The sequence below is a fragment of the Cebus imitator genome, unplaced genomic scaffold (assembly GCF_001604975.1).
Source record: "Cebus imitator isolate Cc_AM_T3 unplaced genomic scaffold, Cebus_imitator-1.0 Scaffold75, whole genome shotgun sequence".
NCBI classification, from domain to species: domain Eukaryota; kingdom Metazoa; phylum Chordata; class Mammalia; order Primates; family Cebidae; genus Cebus; species Cebus imitator.
This window is the reverse complement of record NW_016107390.1, coordinates 1,279,240-1,289,448: the sequence shown is the minus strand read 5'-3', so window position 1 is coordinate 1,289,448 and position 10,209 is coordinate 1,279,240. Positions and strand designations below refer to the sequence as shown.

Sequence of the window (10,209 nt, the reverse complement as noted above, 5' to 3'; positions counted from 1 at the left end):
TTATTTCATAATGTTTGTGTACCAAAGCCCACTGAGTCCTAGAAAAACTGATGACATTTTTTATTTTGCTTTTGAGTGGTATTATTTTCTTTTGGTTTTAAGGAAGGAGAATTACATTTTAATATTCCCTTTTTACAACATTAATAGTTTACTTGTTTGTGATTGAAGGTACTTGAATAATAAAAAGACAGAATTTTGTGTATCTTATTTTTCTGAGGTCCCAGGTGCTGGGAATGTCCATTTCACCTTAAAGATGAACTTTATGATAAGCATTTAGACATACTTTATTAGAAAAACTTAATTAGTGTGCAGTATTTCTCATCTTTTTTTTTAAGAAGTGTGGTTTTGTATCCTGTGTTATTGTTGCCTTTTTGAAGTAGTATTTTTTTTTTTTTTTTTTTTTTGAGACAGAGTCTCACTCTGTTGCCCAGGCTGGAATGCAGTGGTACGATCTTGGCTCACTACAACTTCTGCCTTTCGGTTTCAAGAAGTTTCTCAGTCTCCTAAGTAGCTGGGATTACAGGCACCCACCACCATGCCCAGCTAGTTTTTGTATTTTTAGTAGAGACGGGGTTTTGCCATATTGGCCAGGCTGGTCTTCAACTACTCACCTCAGGTGATCCCCCACCTTGGCCTCCCAAAGTGCTGGGATTGTAGGCGTGAGCCACCGCGCCTTTAAAATGGTGCAAAGACAAAGTGATTCCGCTGATGATTTTTACAGTCTCTCAAATTATCTTGTTCTCTCAATTAAGTTGGTAGTGAAGAGAAAATATATATATATGTTTTATTTTTGCTTTTTACATTTAAATTTATGTATTTATTTGTAAAGGTGGAGTTTTGCCATGTTGCCTGGGCTGGTCTCAAATTCCTGTCCTCAAGCAATCCTCCCACCTCAGCCTCCCAAAGCACTGGTATTACAGGCATGAGCCACCATATCCAGTGTCTTTTGGCTTTTAAATGACCTCTGTAATTGGGAAATGCCAAGTGATAGTTCTTGCTTGCTGTCAGAATTAAGGCTGTAGGTCTGTAGCAGTAGTTTTCAATAGAAATATAATGTAAGCCTGTTGGGCGCTGTGGCTCACGCCTGTAATCCCAGCACTTTGGGAGGCCAAGGTGGATGGATCATGAGGTCAGGGGTTCGAGACCAGCCTGGCCAATATGGTGAAATCCTGTCTCTACTAAAAACACAAAAATTAGCTGAGTGTGGTGGCATGTGCCTGTAGTCCCAGCTACTCAGGAGGCTGAGGCTGGAGAATTGGGAGGCGGAGGTTGTGGTGAGCCGAGATTGTGCCACTGCACTCCAGCCTGGACGACAGAGAGAGACTCTGTCTCAGAAAAATATATAAATAAATTAATAATAATAATAATGTAAGCCATATAAGTAATTTAAAATTTTCTAGTAGTGATATTAAGAAAGTAAAAAACAGGTAAAATTAATTTTACTAGTATATTTTATTTAATCCTGTATATGTTGTTTTAACATGAAATCAATTTTAAAAGTTAATGAGATATTTTACATTATTTCATACTAAATCTATAAAATCTGGTGTGTATTTTATACTTATAGCACATATCAATTTGGACAAGCCACATTTCAAGTGCTCAGTAGTCACATGTAGCTGAATGTTACCTTACTGAGCAGCACGTATGATAGGATTGTCACATTTTTATTTTATTTTATTTTTTTGTTTTTGATACGGAGTCTTGCTCTGTAGCCCAGGCTGGAGTGTAGCCCAGGCTCACTGCAACCTCCGGTTCCTGGGTCCCAGTTCACGCACTTCTCCTGCTTCAGCCTCCCGAGGAACTGGGATTACAGGCATACGCCACCATGCCCGGCTAATTTTTGTATTTTTAGAAGAGATCATGTTGGCCAGGCTGGTCTTAAACTCCTTCATGATCCACCCGCCTTGGCCTCCCAAAGTGTTGGGATTACAGGCGTGAGCCATTGCTTCCGGCCATTCTCACCTGATATTTAAGCTGTCTTCCTACATTGAGAGTCTGATTCTGTGGAGTAAATTAAAAGCTCCTCTTCCCTAAAGTGCTGTGATACTCAATTAGAGAATTTTCTCTGCAGGAGGAGAATTCTAAGTCTATCCCTTGTAGTGTTTTGGTTTTGTTTTGTTTGTTTTGAGACAGATTCTCACTTTGTTACCCTGGCTAGAGTTCAGTGGCAGTCCCAGAGCCTTGAACTCCTGGGCGCAAATGATCCTCCCACTGCAGCCTCCCAAAGTGTTGAGATTCCGGGCGTAGCCACCATGCCCAGCCTCTTCCTCTTAAGCGTTGACGACTGTGTTAACGCTGAGCCCATGCTTGTTTAGTGAGGATCATGAGATGAATAGTGTTCAGTCATTTCCTGGCGTGACTCCTGGCGTGTCATTGTTACTAGTTATTTACATCTGCCTGTCAACAGTGTATCAAGGCACAGTGTGAGTTCCTGTCTGCTAAATCTATTGACATTAAGTAAGGAGAACTTGACTTAAGAGAAGATTGAACTTTATTTTGAACAGGTAGAATACCTGCTATTGTAGAGTTATTTTCTGAATCAGTTTCGGGTAAGGCTAAGAGTTTTATAAATGTGCTTCCTTATATCTTGGTATTTCTTATCAAGGGAAAGATCAAATCTTTTAGCAAAATTTAGAAAGGAAGAGAGTAAGTTTTATGGCTTTAGAACACTGGGAGCCTGAGTAAAGTAAAAGATTAACTTGTGTATGGTGGTTTAGGGAAATTTAAAAGGAAAGATGGCAGTTTTTATATAAACCAACTGACGTACTGTCTACGTACGTGCTTTAAGTTGTTTTTGCAACAAGGGCGGTGATTTATATAGAACTATCTCTGGCTCAGAGCTGCCTTAACACAGGTAACTCTAAGGCTAGTTAACCTCCATGGGAATTAGTCAAACCCATCACTGTTCCTGTCTTGATCTCTGTGCTCTAATAAACTTCCCTAAATACTACTTTAGCTGCAGCATGTTACAATCCACATTAACAGCAAAATTAGCCTGAAGGCCTAATTAATACTCAGTGTAATTTAATACAGGAAACATGCCCTCTTCCCAACCTTTATGGTATGAAGAAACTATAAATTACCTGGTCAGTGAACAAACTCCTCTGTCAAATATAGTCATGATAGACCTGGCACAATGTAGGTACTGTGGGGAGTATTAGAGGATCAAAGACAGAATTGGGGAAGGGGTATAGCTGTCGGATGTTGCTTGTTTTGTGAGAGATGTGTGCATGTTCTATAAGAAAATAATGTTTTCATTTGTATTTAAAACTAGATAGCCATTAATTGGCACCCTTTTAGTTGGACAAAAGAGAAAATACATTGTTTGGTTTCTACAAGTGAGTCTTAGCAAATTTATTTTAGTTATTTTAGGAAGAGTAATTGATAGTATGGTAATCTTCAGTTTTTAAAAAGCCCTGATAAGGTTTCAATGGGCTTTAAAAGCACTATATGTTTATGGAGAAATTCTAACTTAATATGTGTATGTCTTAATACTGTCATGTAGCATTCTTTCCACTTTAGGGCCTTCAAGAGTCAAATAAATACAGGCTTTCCTTTATGTAGGAATCCTTCTCATGGGAGAAATTATATATCCTTTCAATCAGGGAATAATTTTGTTTTTTAAGCATTTGAAATGATTATTTGTAATATTCTTTGAAGAACACATCATTAGCAGAATTCTGAAGTATTATAATAGCTTGAGATTTCTTAAGTTGTATTTATTCATTTTGAGACAGTCTTGCTTTGTCACCCAGGGTGGAGTGTAGAGGTAGGATCTCAGCTCACTGCAGCCTCCACCTACTGGATTCGAGTGATTCTCCTGCCTCAGCCTCCCAAGTAGCTGGTATTACAGGCTTGTGCCACCACACCTGGCTAATTTTTTATATTTTTAGTAGACACAGGGTTTCACCATGTTGGCCAGGCTGGTCTCAAACTCCTGACCTCAAGTGATCTGCCCCATTCGGCCTCCCAAAATGCCAGGATGAAAGGCGTGAGCCACTATGCCAGGCCAAATTATTTTTATCTTAGTCTTGAGGTTCTGCGCTTTAATATTTTAGAGATGGAAACTTTCTGCCATTATACCACTCCACCCTTCCATCTCTTAGGACTTCCTGTTTTTCGTCATCATTAGCCATGTGGAAAGGAAAGACTGTGTGCCTATCAAAATACTGACAAATCAAGATGATTTTTCCTTTTAGATTAAGAAAAATTCTGAAACAGTAAATGGTAAATTTTGTCACCTTTATTTATTTATTTTAGAGTTGAAGTCTCACTTTGTTGCCCAGGCTAGCCTTGAACTCCTGGGCTCAAGTGATCCTCCTGCCATAGCCTCCTGAGCTGGGACTACAGGCATGTGCCACACTATCTGGTTAGTTACCCTTTATTGACATTTGGGCATTTGACATTTAAATTGACAGTATCTAGGCAATTATAGAAATTAACATTATTTTGTAATTGGCAAATCTATTAAATTCTCTTATGAGAGTAGTTGCCCTGGAGAGCCATTACCTGATTAAATAATTACATCTTTTTTCTATCTTAGCTGCATTTTGAAAACTCAGTGAATTAGGTGACTGTGGTTTTCTAATTTGAACAAAGGTAGAGTAATCTTTAAAAATGCTTTTTGGCCAGGCGTAGCCATGCCTGAAACTTAGGCCTGTGGTCTTAGCTACTCTGGAGGCTGAGGTGGGAGGATCACCTAAGCACGGGAGGTTAAGGCTGCAGTGAGGTATGATTGTACCACTGTGCTCTGCACTGCAGCCTGGGTAACAGAGGAAGACCCTGTTTCAAAAATAAAAAATAAATGAATTAAATAAAGTACTTTTTATATTATAGATTTTGAAATAAATAATTTATTAAACAATTTGTCAACTTCATAAGATCAGATACTGCTATCCTTGAGTATTTGTTAGTGTACTGCTTATATTTTGATTTTATGTATGCATTGTCTTTGTTCATTGTTTTTCTCTTCTGAAGCTGTGATTACCAGTGTACAACTAAATTTTAAAAATAATTTTTGGATGAACTGAAAAACATTGCCTAAGATTTTTCATTGAGGATTTATTTTTGTGCAAATGTGTGAGGTTTGTTATTTAAACAGAGATGAGCACTTGCTGTGTTGCCCAAGCTGGTTCTGAACTCCTGGGCTCAAGCTATCCTCCTGCCTTGGCTTCCCAAAGTGCTGGGATTATAGACATGAACCACTGCTCCCAACCAAAAATGTATTTTATTTATTGAATAAGAAATAGTGGAGTTACTTGTTTGTGTGTGGTGTGTGGGTTTTTTTAAATTAATTTTTTAAAAAAATAGAAACAAGGGTTCGCCGTGTTGCCCAGGCTGGTCTTGAACTCTTGAGCTCAAGCAGTCTGCCTACTTTAGCCTCCCAAAGTGCTAGGATTACAGGTGTGAGCCCCCACACCAGGCCTGAGTTATTTGTTTTTACCTCATGAAGCAACAAAGAGCATTTTAGATTTTTTTTTTCTACTTGTGAAGCGTGAAAAAGTTTACTTAAATTGGATCTTATAAGGATTCATGTAACCAACATGATTTCCTCCCTCAGAGCCAACTCTGATGAAAAGAGGGGTGGACGTTTGTGCAAATTATGCTGGTTATAATATTGTGAAATTTCATTTCCTGGAAAAGTCATTATTGGTACCCATTTGTGACATCTTAATTCAAATTTAACCATCAGACTTTATTTTATACAATTTACACAGTAATCTCTAGATCCTTTTTGCTGCAAGTATTTTTAAAGTTTTGTTGTAGAATTCTCTGCCATGCCATTTAGAGTTATACCTGTAGCGTTGGTTAAGCACTGTATAGAGCCAAAATGAGAAGTAATGCCATTTGTCTTCTCTATTTTAATCATGTATGTTTTGTGACTGGGAAGAGAGAAGATAGTCTGTCTTATTGGTATTACATTTTAACTCTTCTTTTAAAATTAATTGAATAGATCATGTATTCACCAATGTTCATCTTTTCACTAGGCAGAGAAAGATGTATTTCACAATAACCTAAAGTGAAATAGTATTGAATTCAGGAAGTTAGTTTTTATTATATCAGGTGGCCTCTTGGTTGATTATAGTTTCATGCATTCTGATGCCTACAGGCCTTTTCTCCTTCCTTTTTCCACTGTATAACTGGGGAAACCTAGGGATTACCCAGTGAATGCCAACAGAGCTTTAACCTATGTGTCCATGGCTTGCCTTCCCTGAAGCCTCAGAGAGTCCAGCTATGAGTGCAAAAACCTTATGAGCAAAAATTCTGCTCCAGGAACACTTATCTAGGCTGAGGAAACATTCTAAGAATATCTGTTTTGTGACTAAAGCTTCCATGTACTTGTGTAACGCTCTGTGTAAAACCACGTACTTTGTATAGCCTTTGCTGGAGAGTTTCCATTTTCCTCTAGCTCTTCAGTGTAAGTGAAAAAAATGTGCCAGAATGTCTCTATAGATTATTCTGCCTTCCCTCACCTTTTGGTTTTTTCCATGGAAAGCTGACAGGTCAGAATAGGTTTTATTTTATTAGAAACTTGAAAGGTATGTGGGGTAGAAGCACAAATCTTATTCTTCCCCTCTTTTTTCCTTCATGATTACAAAAGTAATAATGCTCCAAAGATTTTTTTAAAAGGTAAATAAATTTTAACTTGAGGAAAACATGGTTATTCAAAAATCAGTGTTTAAAAAAAAAAATTTTTTTTTTTTTTTTTTTTTTTTTTTTTTGAGACGGAGTTTCGCTCTTGTTACCCAGGCTGGAGTGCAATGGCACGATCTCGGCTCACCGCAACCTCCGCCCCCTGGGTTCAGGCAATTCTCCTGCCTCAGCCTCCTGAGTAGCTGGGATTACAGGCACGCGCCACCATGCCTAGCTAATTTTTTGCATTTTTAGTAGAGACGGGGTTTCACCATGTTGAAAAAAAATTTTTTTTTTTAAAGAGACAGTGTCTTGCACTGTTGCCCAGGTTGCCATGTAGTAGCAGTTATAGCTCAATGCAGCCTCAAACTCCTGGGCTCAAGCAGCCCTCCCTCTTCAGCCTCCGTAGTAGCTGGGACTGCAGGTGTGCACCACCATATGCAGCTAATTTTTTTTTTTTTTTTTTTTAACTTTTTGTAGAGATAGGGCCTCGCTGTGTTGGCCCTGGTTGGTCTAGAACTCCTGGCCTTCTCCAGGAGCAGTCCTCCTGCCTTGGCCTCCCACAGCACAATGCATGTATTTTTCAGAAGGAATTCTCAGCTTTCATCAGATTTTTCAAGGAGTGTGTGACTCAAAAAAGGACAAGAACCACAGAATCAATTTGACTTACATGTCCTTACCAAATCTGTAACTCTTAAAAGCAGCTATGACTTTATAAGGATTCCTATGTAAAAGCATCATTTTTTAGTAGTAGTTTATTTAAAACAAAAATAATTTAATAGATTATGGAGAAAAGTCATAGTGAGTCTTTAAAAGAACAAATCTTCCTCAAGTATATTTTATCTTCTATCTTTTATACCTTTAGGAATTACTCTATCCTTTTCTAGTACCTTGTGGGGTACTTTTTTTTTTTTTATCATTTGTTCTCTGTGCATTTTATAGAAAAGTGAATAATTATTGTGGTTGAGTTTTTGCTGCAAGTCCAAAGAGTTATTCACAGACCTGGGATTAGGGTAAAGGAAACTGCTGTTTTGTGGTGATGAGAAGAATGGATCCATAGATAGCTTAATTGTACAGACATGCTCCCTGATGAATTGGGAGTGGGCGAGAAACTGGGTACAGGTAGAAAAATTATCCCTGAACAGTGGGTAGAAACGTTCTTCTACTCAGATGGAGTCTGGATCTTCTATTACTTGTCCAGGTGAGACTGCTGCGCCGGAATAGGCAGGCAGGGGACTGGGAATTGGTGAGGAAGGTTGAGCATAGCTCTGGAGGAATGTGGTCCCGTGAGCTCTGTGAGGAAGAGTATCTGGCCAGCATTAAGGTTCCAGCTGAGGTTTCGTGGATACTGCTTTTAGAGAGTTACTGATTTGTGAAGTTGTGATGCTCTTTAACAATAGACTGCAGATTGGCTATAAGAGCAGAAGAAGTAGTTAAATTGACCAGGGCTGGGAGTTTATAGGGTGAGTGCAATAGAAGTATAGGAAGACTAAGGAAGTAGCAAGAGATGATACATGGATTCGGTACTAGATGGGAAAGGAAGTAATGCTAAGATGAGGCTGGCGAATGTAGCCAACAGACTGGCAGGAGTCCGGAGCGCTTGTGGTTGAACCGCTGGGGTAAGGGATTGAGAGCTATCAAGGAATAGGAGTTTAGAGCCAGGTAAAGGGGTATTGACAGTGGGAGGTTGTTGAGACTCATCTGAAATGACAGTTTTGTTTATTTTGATACTCAGTAACACTAGCTAAATGACCAGACCATAGGATGTTATTAAAGATTTTTGAGACATGAAAAATTATTCATTCCACAAGCATATGAGGTCATTGCTTTTATTATGCAAAACAGAAAGGTAGTGCTTTCTGAAGGTTAATCTACCTCTGTTATGCAGGATGGACTGAAAGGGATATGTGAGAAAATGAAAGCTTTAATTAAAGGTAAACATCAGCCTAAACTCTTTTTGAAATTTTATAATTTCTGAAATGATAGGATTAATGAGTTTCTGCTTTGTGTTCAGAAGAAGAGTAGGATATAAGCTAGTGAACTCCTGGCTTAGGTTTTATAATTTTTAAATTTGTGTTTGCCATATGGATTTTATGTTCTTTATCCTACTTGAAATCATAAATTAATTTTAATTTATTGATAGTCCATATTAACCTGCAAACTATGATGTATCTATTCAAGAAAATATGTCATTTTGGTGTATAATTTTGAAATATGGTAGATTTTGAGTAACTGTTGAAACCCAGCATTAATTCCTGTTAGCTTAATGGCTAATGTCATGAATGGCTTTATATAGATTTGTTTTAATTTTTTTTAGAAAGAAACAGGAAATATACGTGAAAACTCTTGGTTAGTATAATTTATAATTCATTCAGATATGTATAGAACTTTATTTCTTTATTTTACTAGAATTTTAGATGCCGCCTTTTTTTGACGTAGCGTTCAGCAAACCTATTGTGAAAAGTTGTGGAAAGTTTGGATGAGTTACTTTTTAAGATCTATACAGTTCCACTACATAGGTCTCCGCTTTGTGCCCTGGAGAACTGGTTTTGTAGGAATTCCTGTTTCTGTAGGTTCTTGGCAATTACAGCAGGTGTCTTGGTGGTGCTCTAAAATAGGATCCTAAGCAGTGGATATATACTGAAATGGTTGATAAAAACACAAAAAAAAAAAAAAAAAAAAACCCACACATTTATTACATGAGATAACACATGTCACAGTGACTTACCACAGTGTGTGGCACACAGACAGCACTTAGTAAATGGGGTGTTTTGTTCTTAATTTGCTAAACTTTTATTATAACTTTGTATTTATTTGGTTTATTTTCTTTCTAAAGAGGGGAACAATATTAATATTTAAATGACCTCTGTAACATTCTTAGTGATTAAAAATAAACTTTATGTCCTTGGTTCCATGCTTTTAAAAAAGTTTTTGAATATAAAAATAATATATTTAAATATGCAAAATACAGAAAAATGCAAAAATAAAAACCTCAGTTGTAGCTGGGTGCGATGGCTCATGCCTGTAATCCCAGCACTTTGGGAGGCTAAGATAGGCAGATCACCTGAGGTCAGGAGTTCGAGACCAACCTGACCAACATGGAGAAATCCCGTCCCTACTAAAACTACAAAATTAGCCAGGCATAGTGGTGCATGCCTGTAAACTCAGCTATCTGGGAGGCTAAGGCAAGAGAATCGCTTGAACCTGGAAGGCGGAGGTTTCGGTGAGCCGAGATGGTGCCATTGAACCCCAGCCTGGGCAGCAAGAGCAAAATGCTGCCTCAAAATAAATAAATAAATAAAACATAAAAACTTCAGTTGTATTCCCATCAACTAGAGCAAGAAGTGTTAACATTTTGGTGTATTTATTTTTAGTCTCTTTGGAATGTGTGTTTTACATAGTTGAGGTCATATTTACAATTTGTTTTAGATTCTTCTTTCATTATAGACACATAATGTATATTTTTTGTGGCTTTGTAACATTTGTAACAAATGATAATAATTTCCCTATTATTGAACATTTGTTTTCAGTTTTTTCCTCACTGCCACAGTGGTTTTTTTTTTTTTTTTTTTT

The 10,209-nt window shown here is 37.6% G+C and overlaps 1 protein-coding gene across 3 annotated transcripts in view; it reads left to right on the top strand.

Annotated features, from left to right (window-relative positions):
* CNST (consortin, connexin sorting protein) overlaps positions 1-10,209 on the top strand; it is a 92,795-nt gene that overhangs the window by 2,356 nt on the left and 80,230 nt on the right. The window contains exons 2-3 of one of the 3 annotated variants that reach the window (XM_017532081.2): positions 2,411-2,497; positions 2,536-2,552. The exons of the other annotated variants lie outside the window; for them this stretch is intronic. The gene's annotated coding sequence lies outside the window, so the exon portion shown is untranslated. The remainder of the gene's footprint in view (positions 1-2,410; positions 2,498-2,535; positions 2,553-10,209) is intronic. 3 annotated transcript variants of the gene reach the window in all.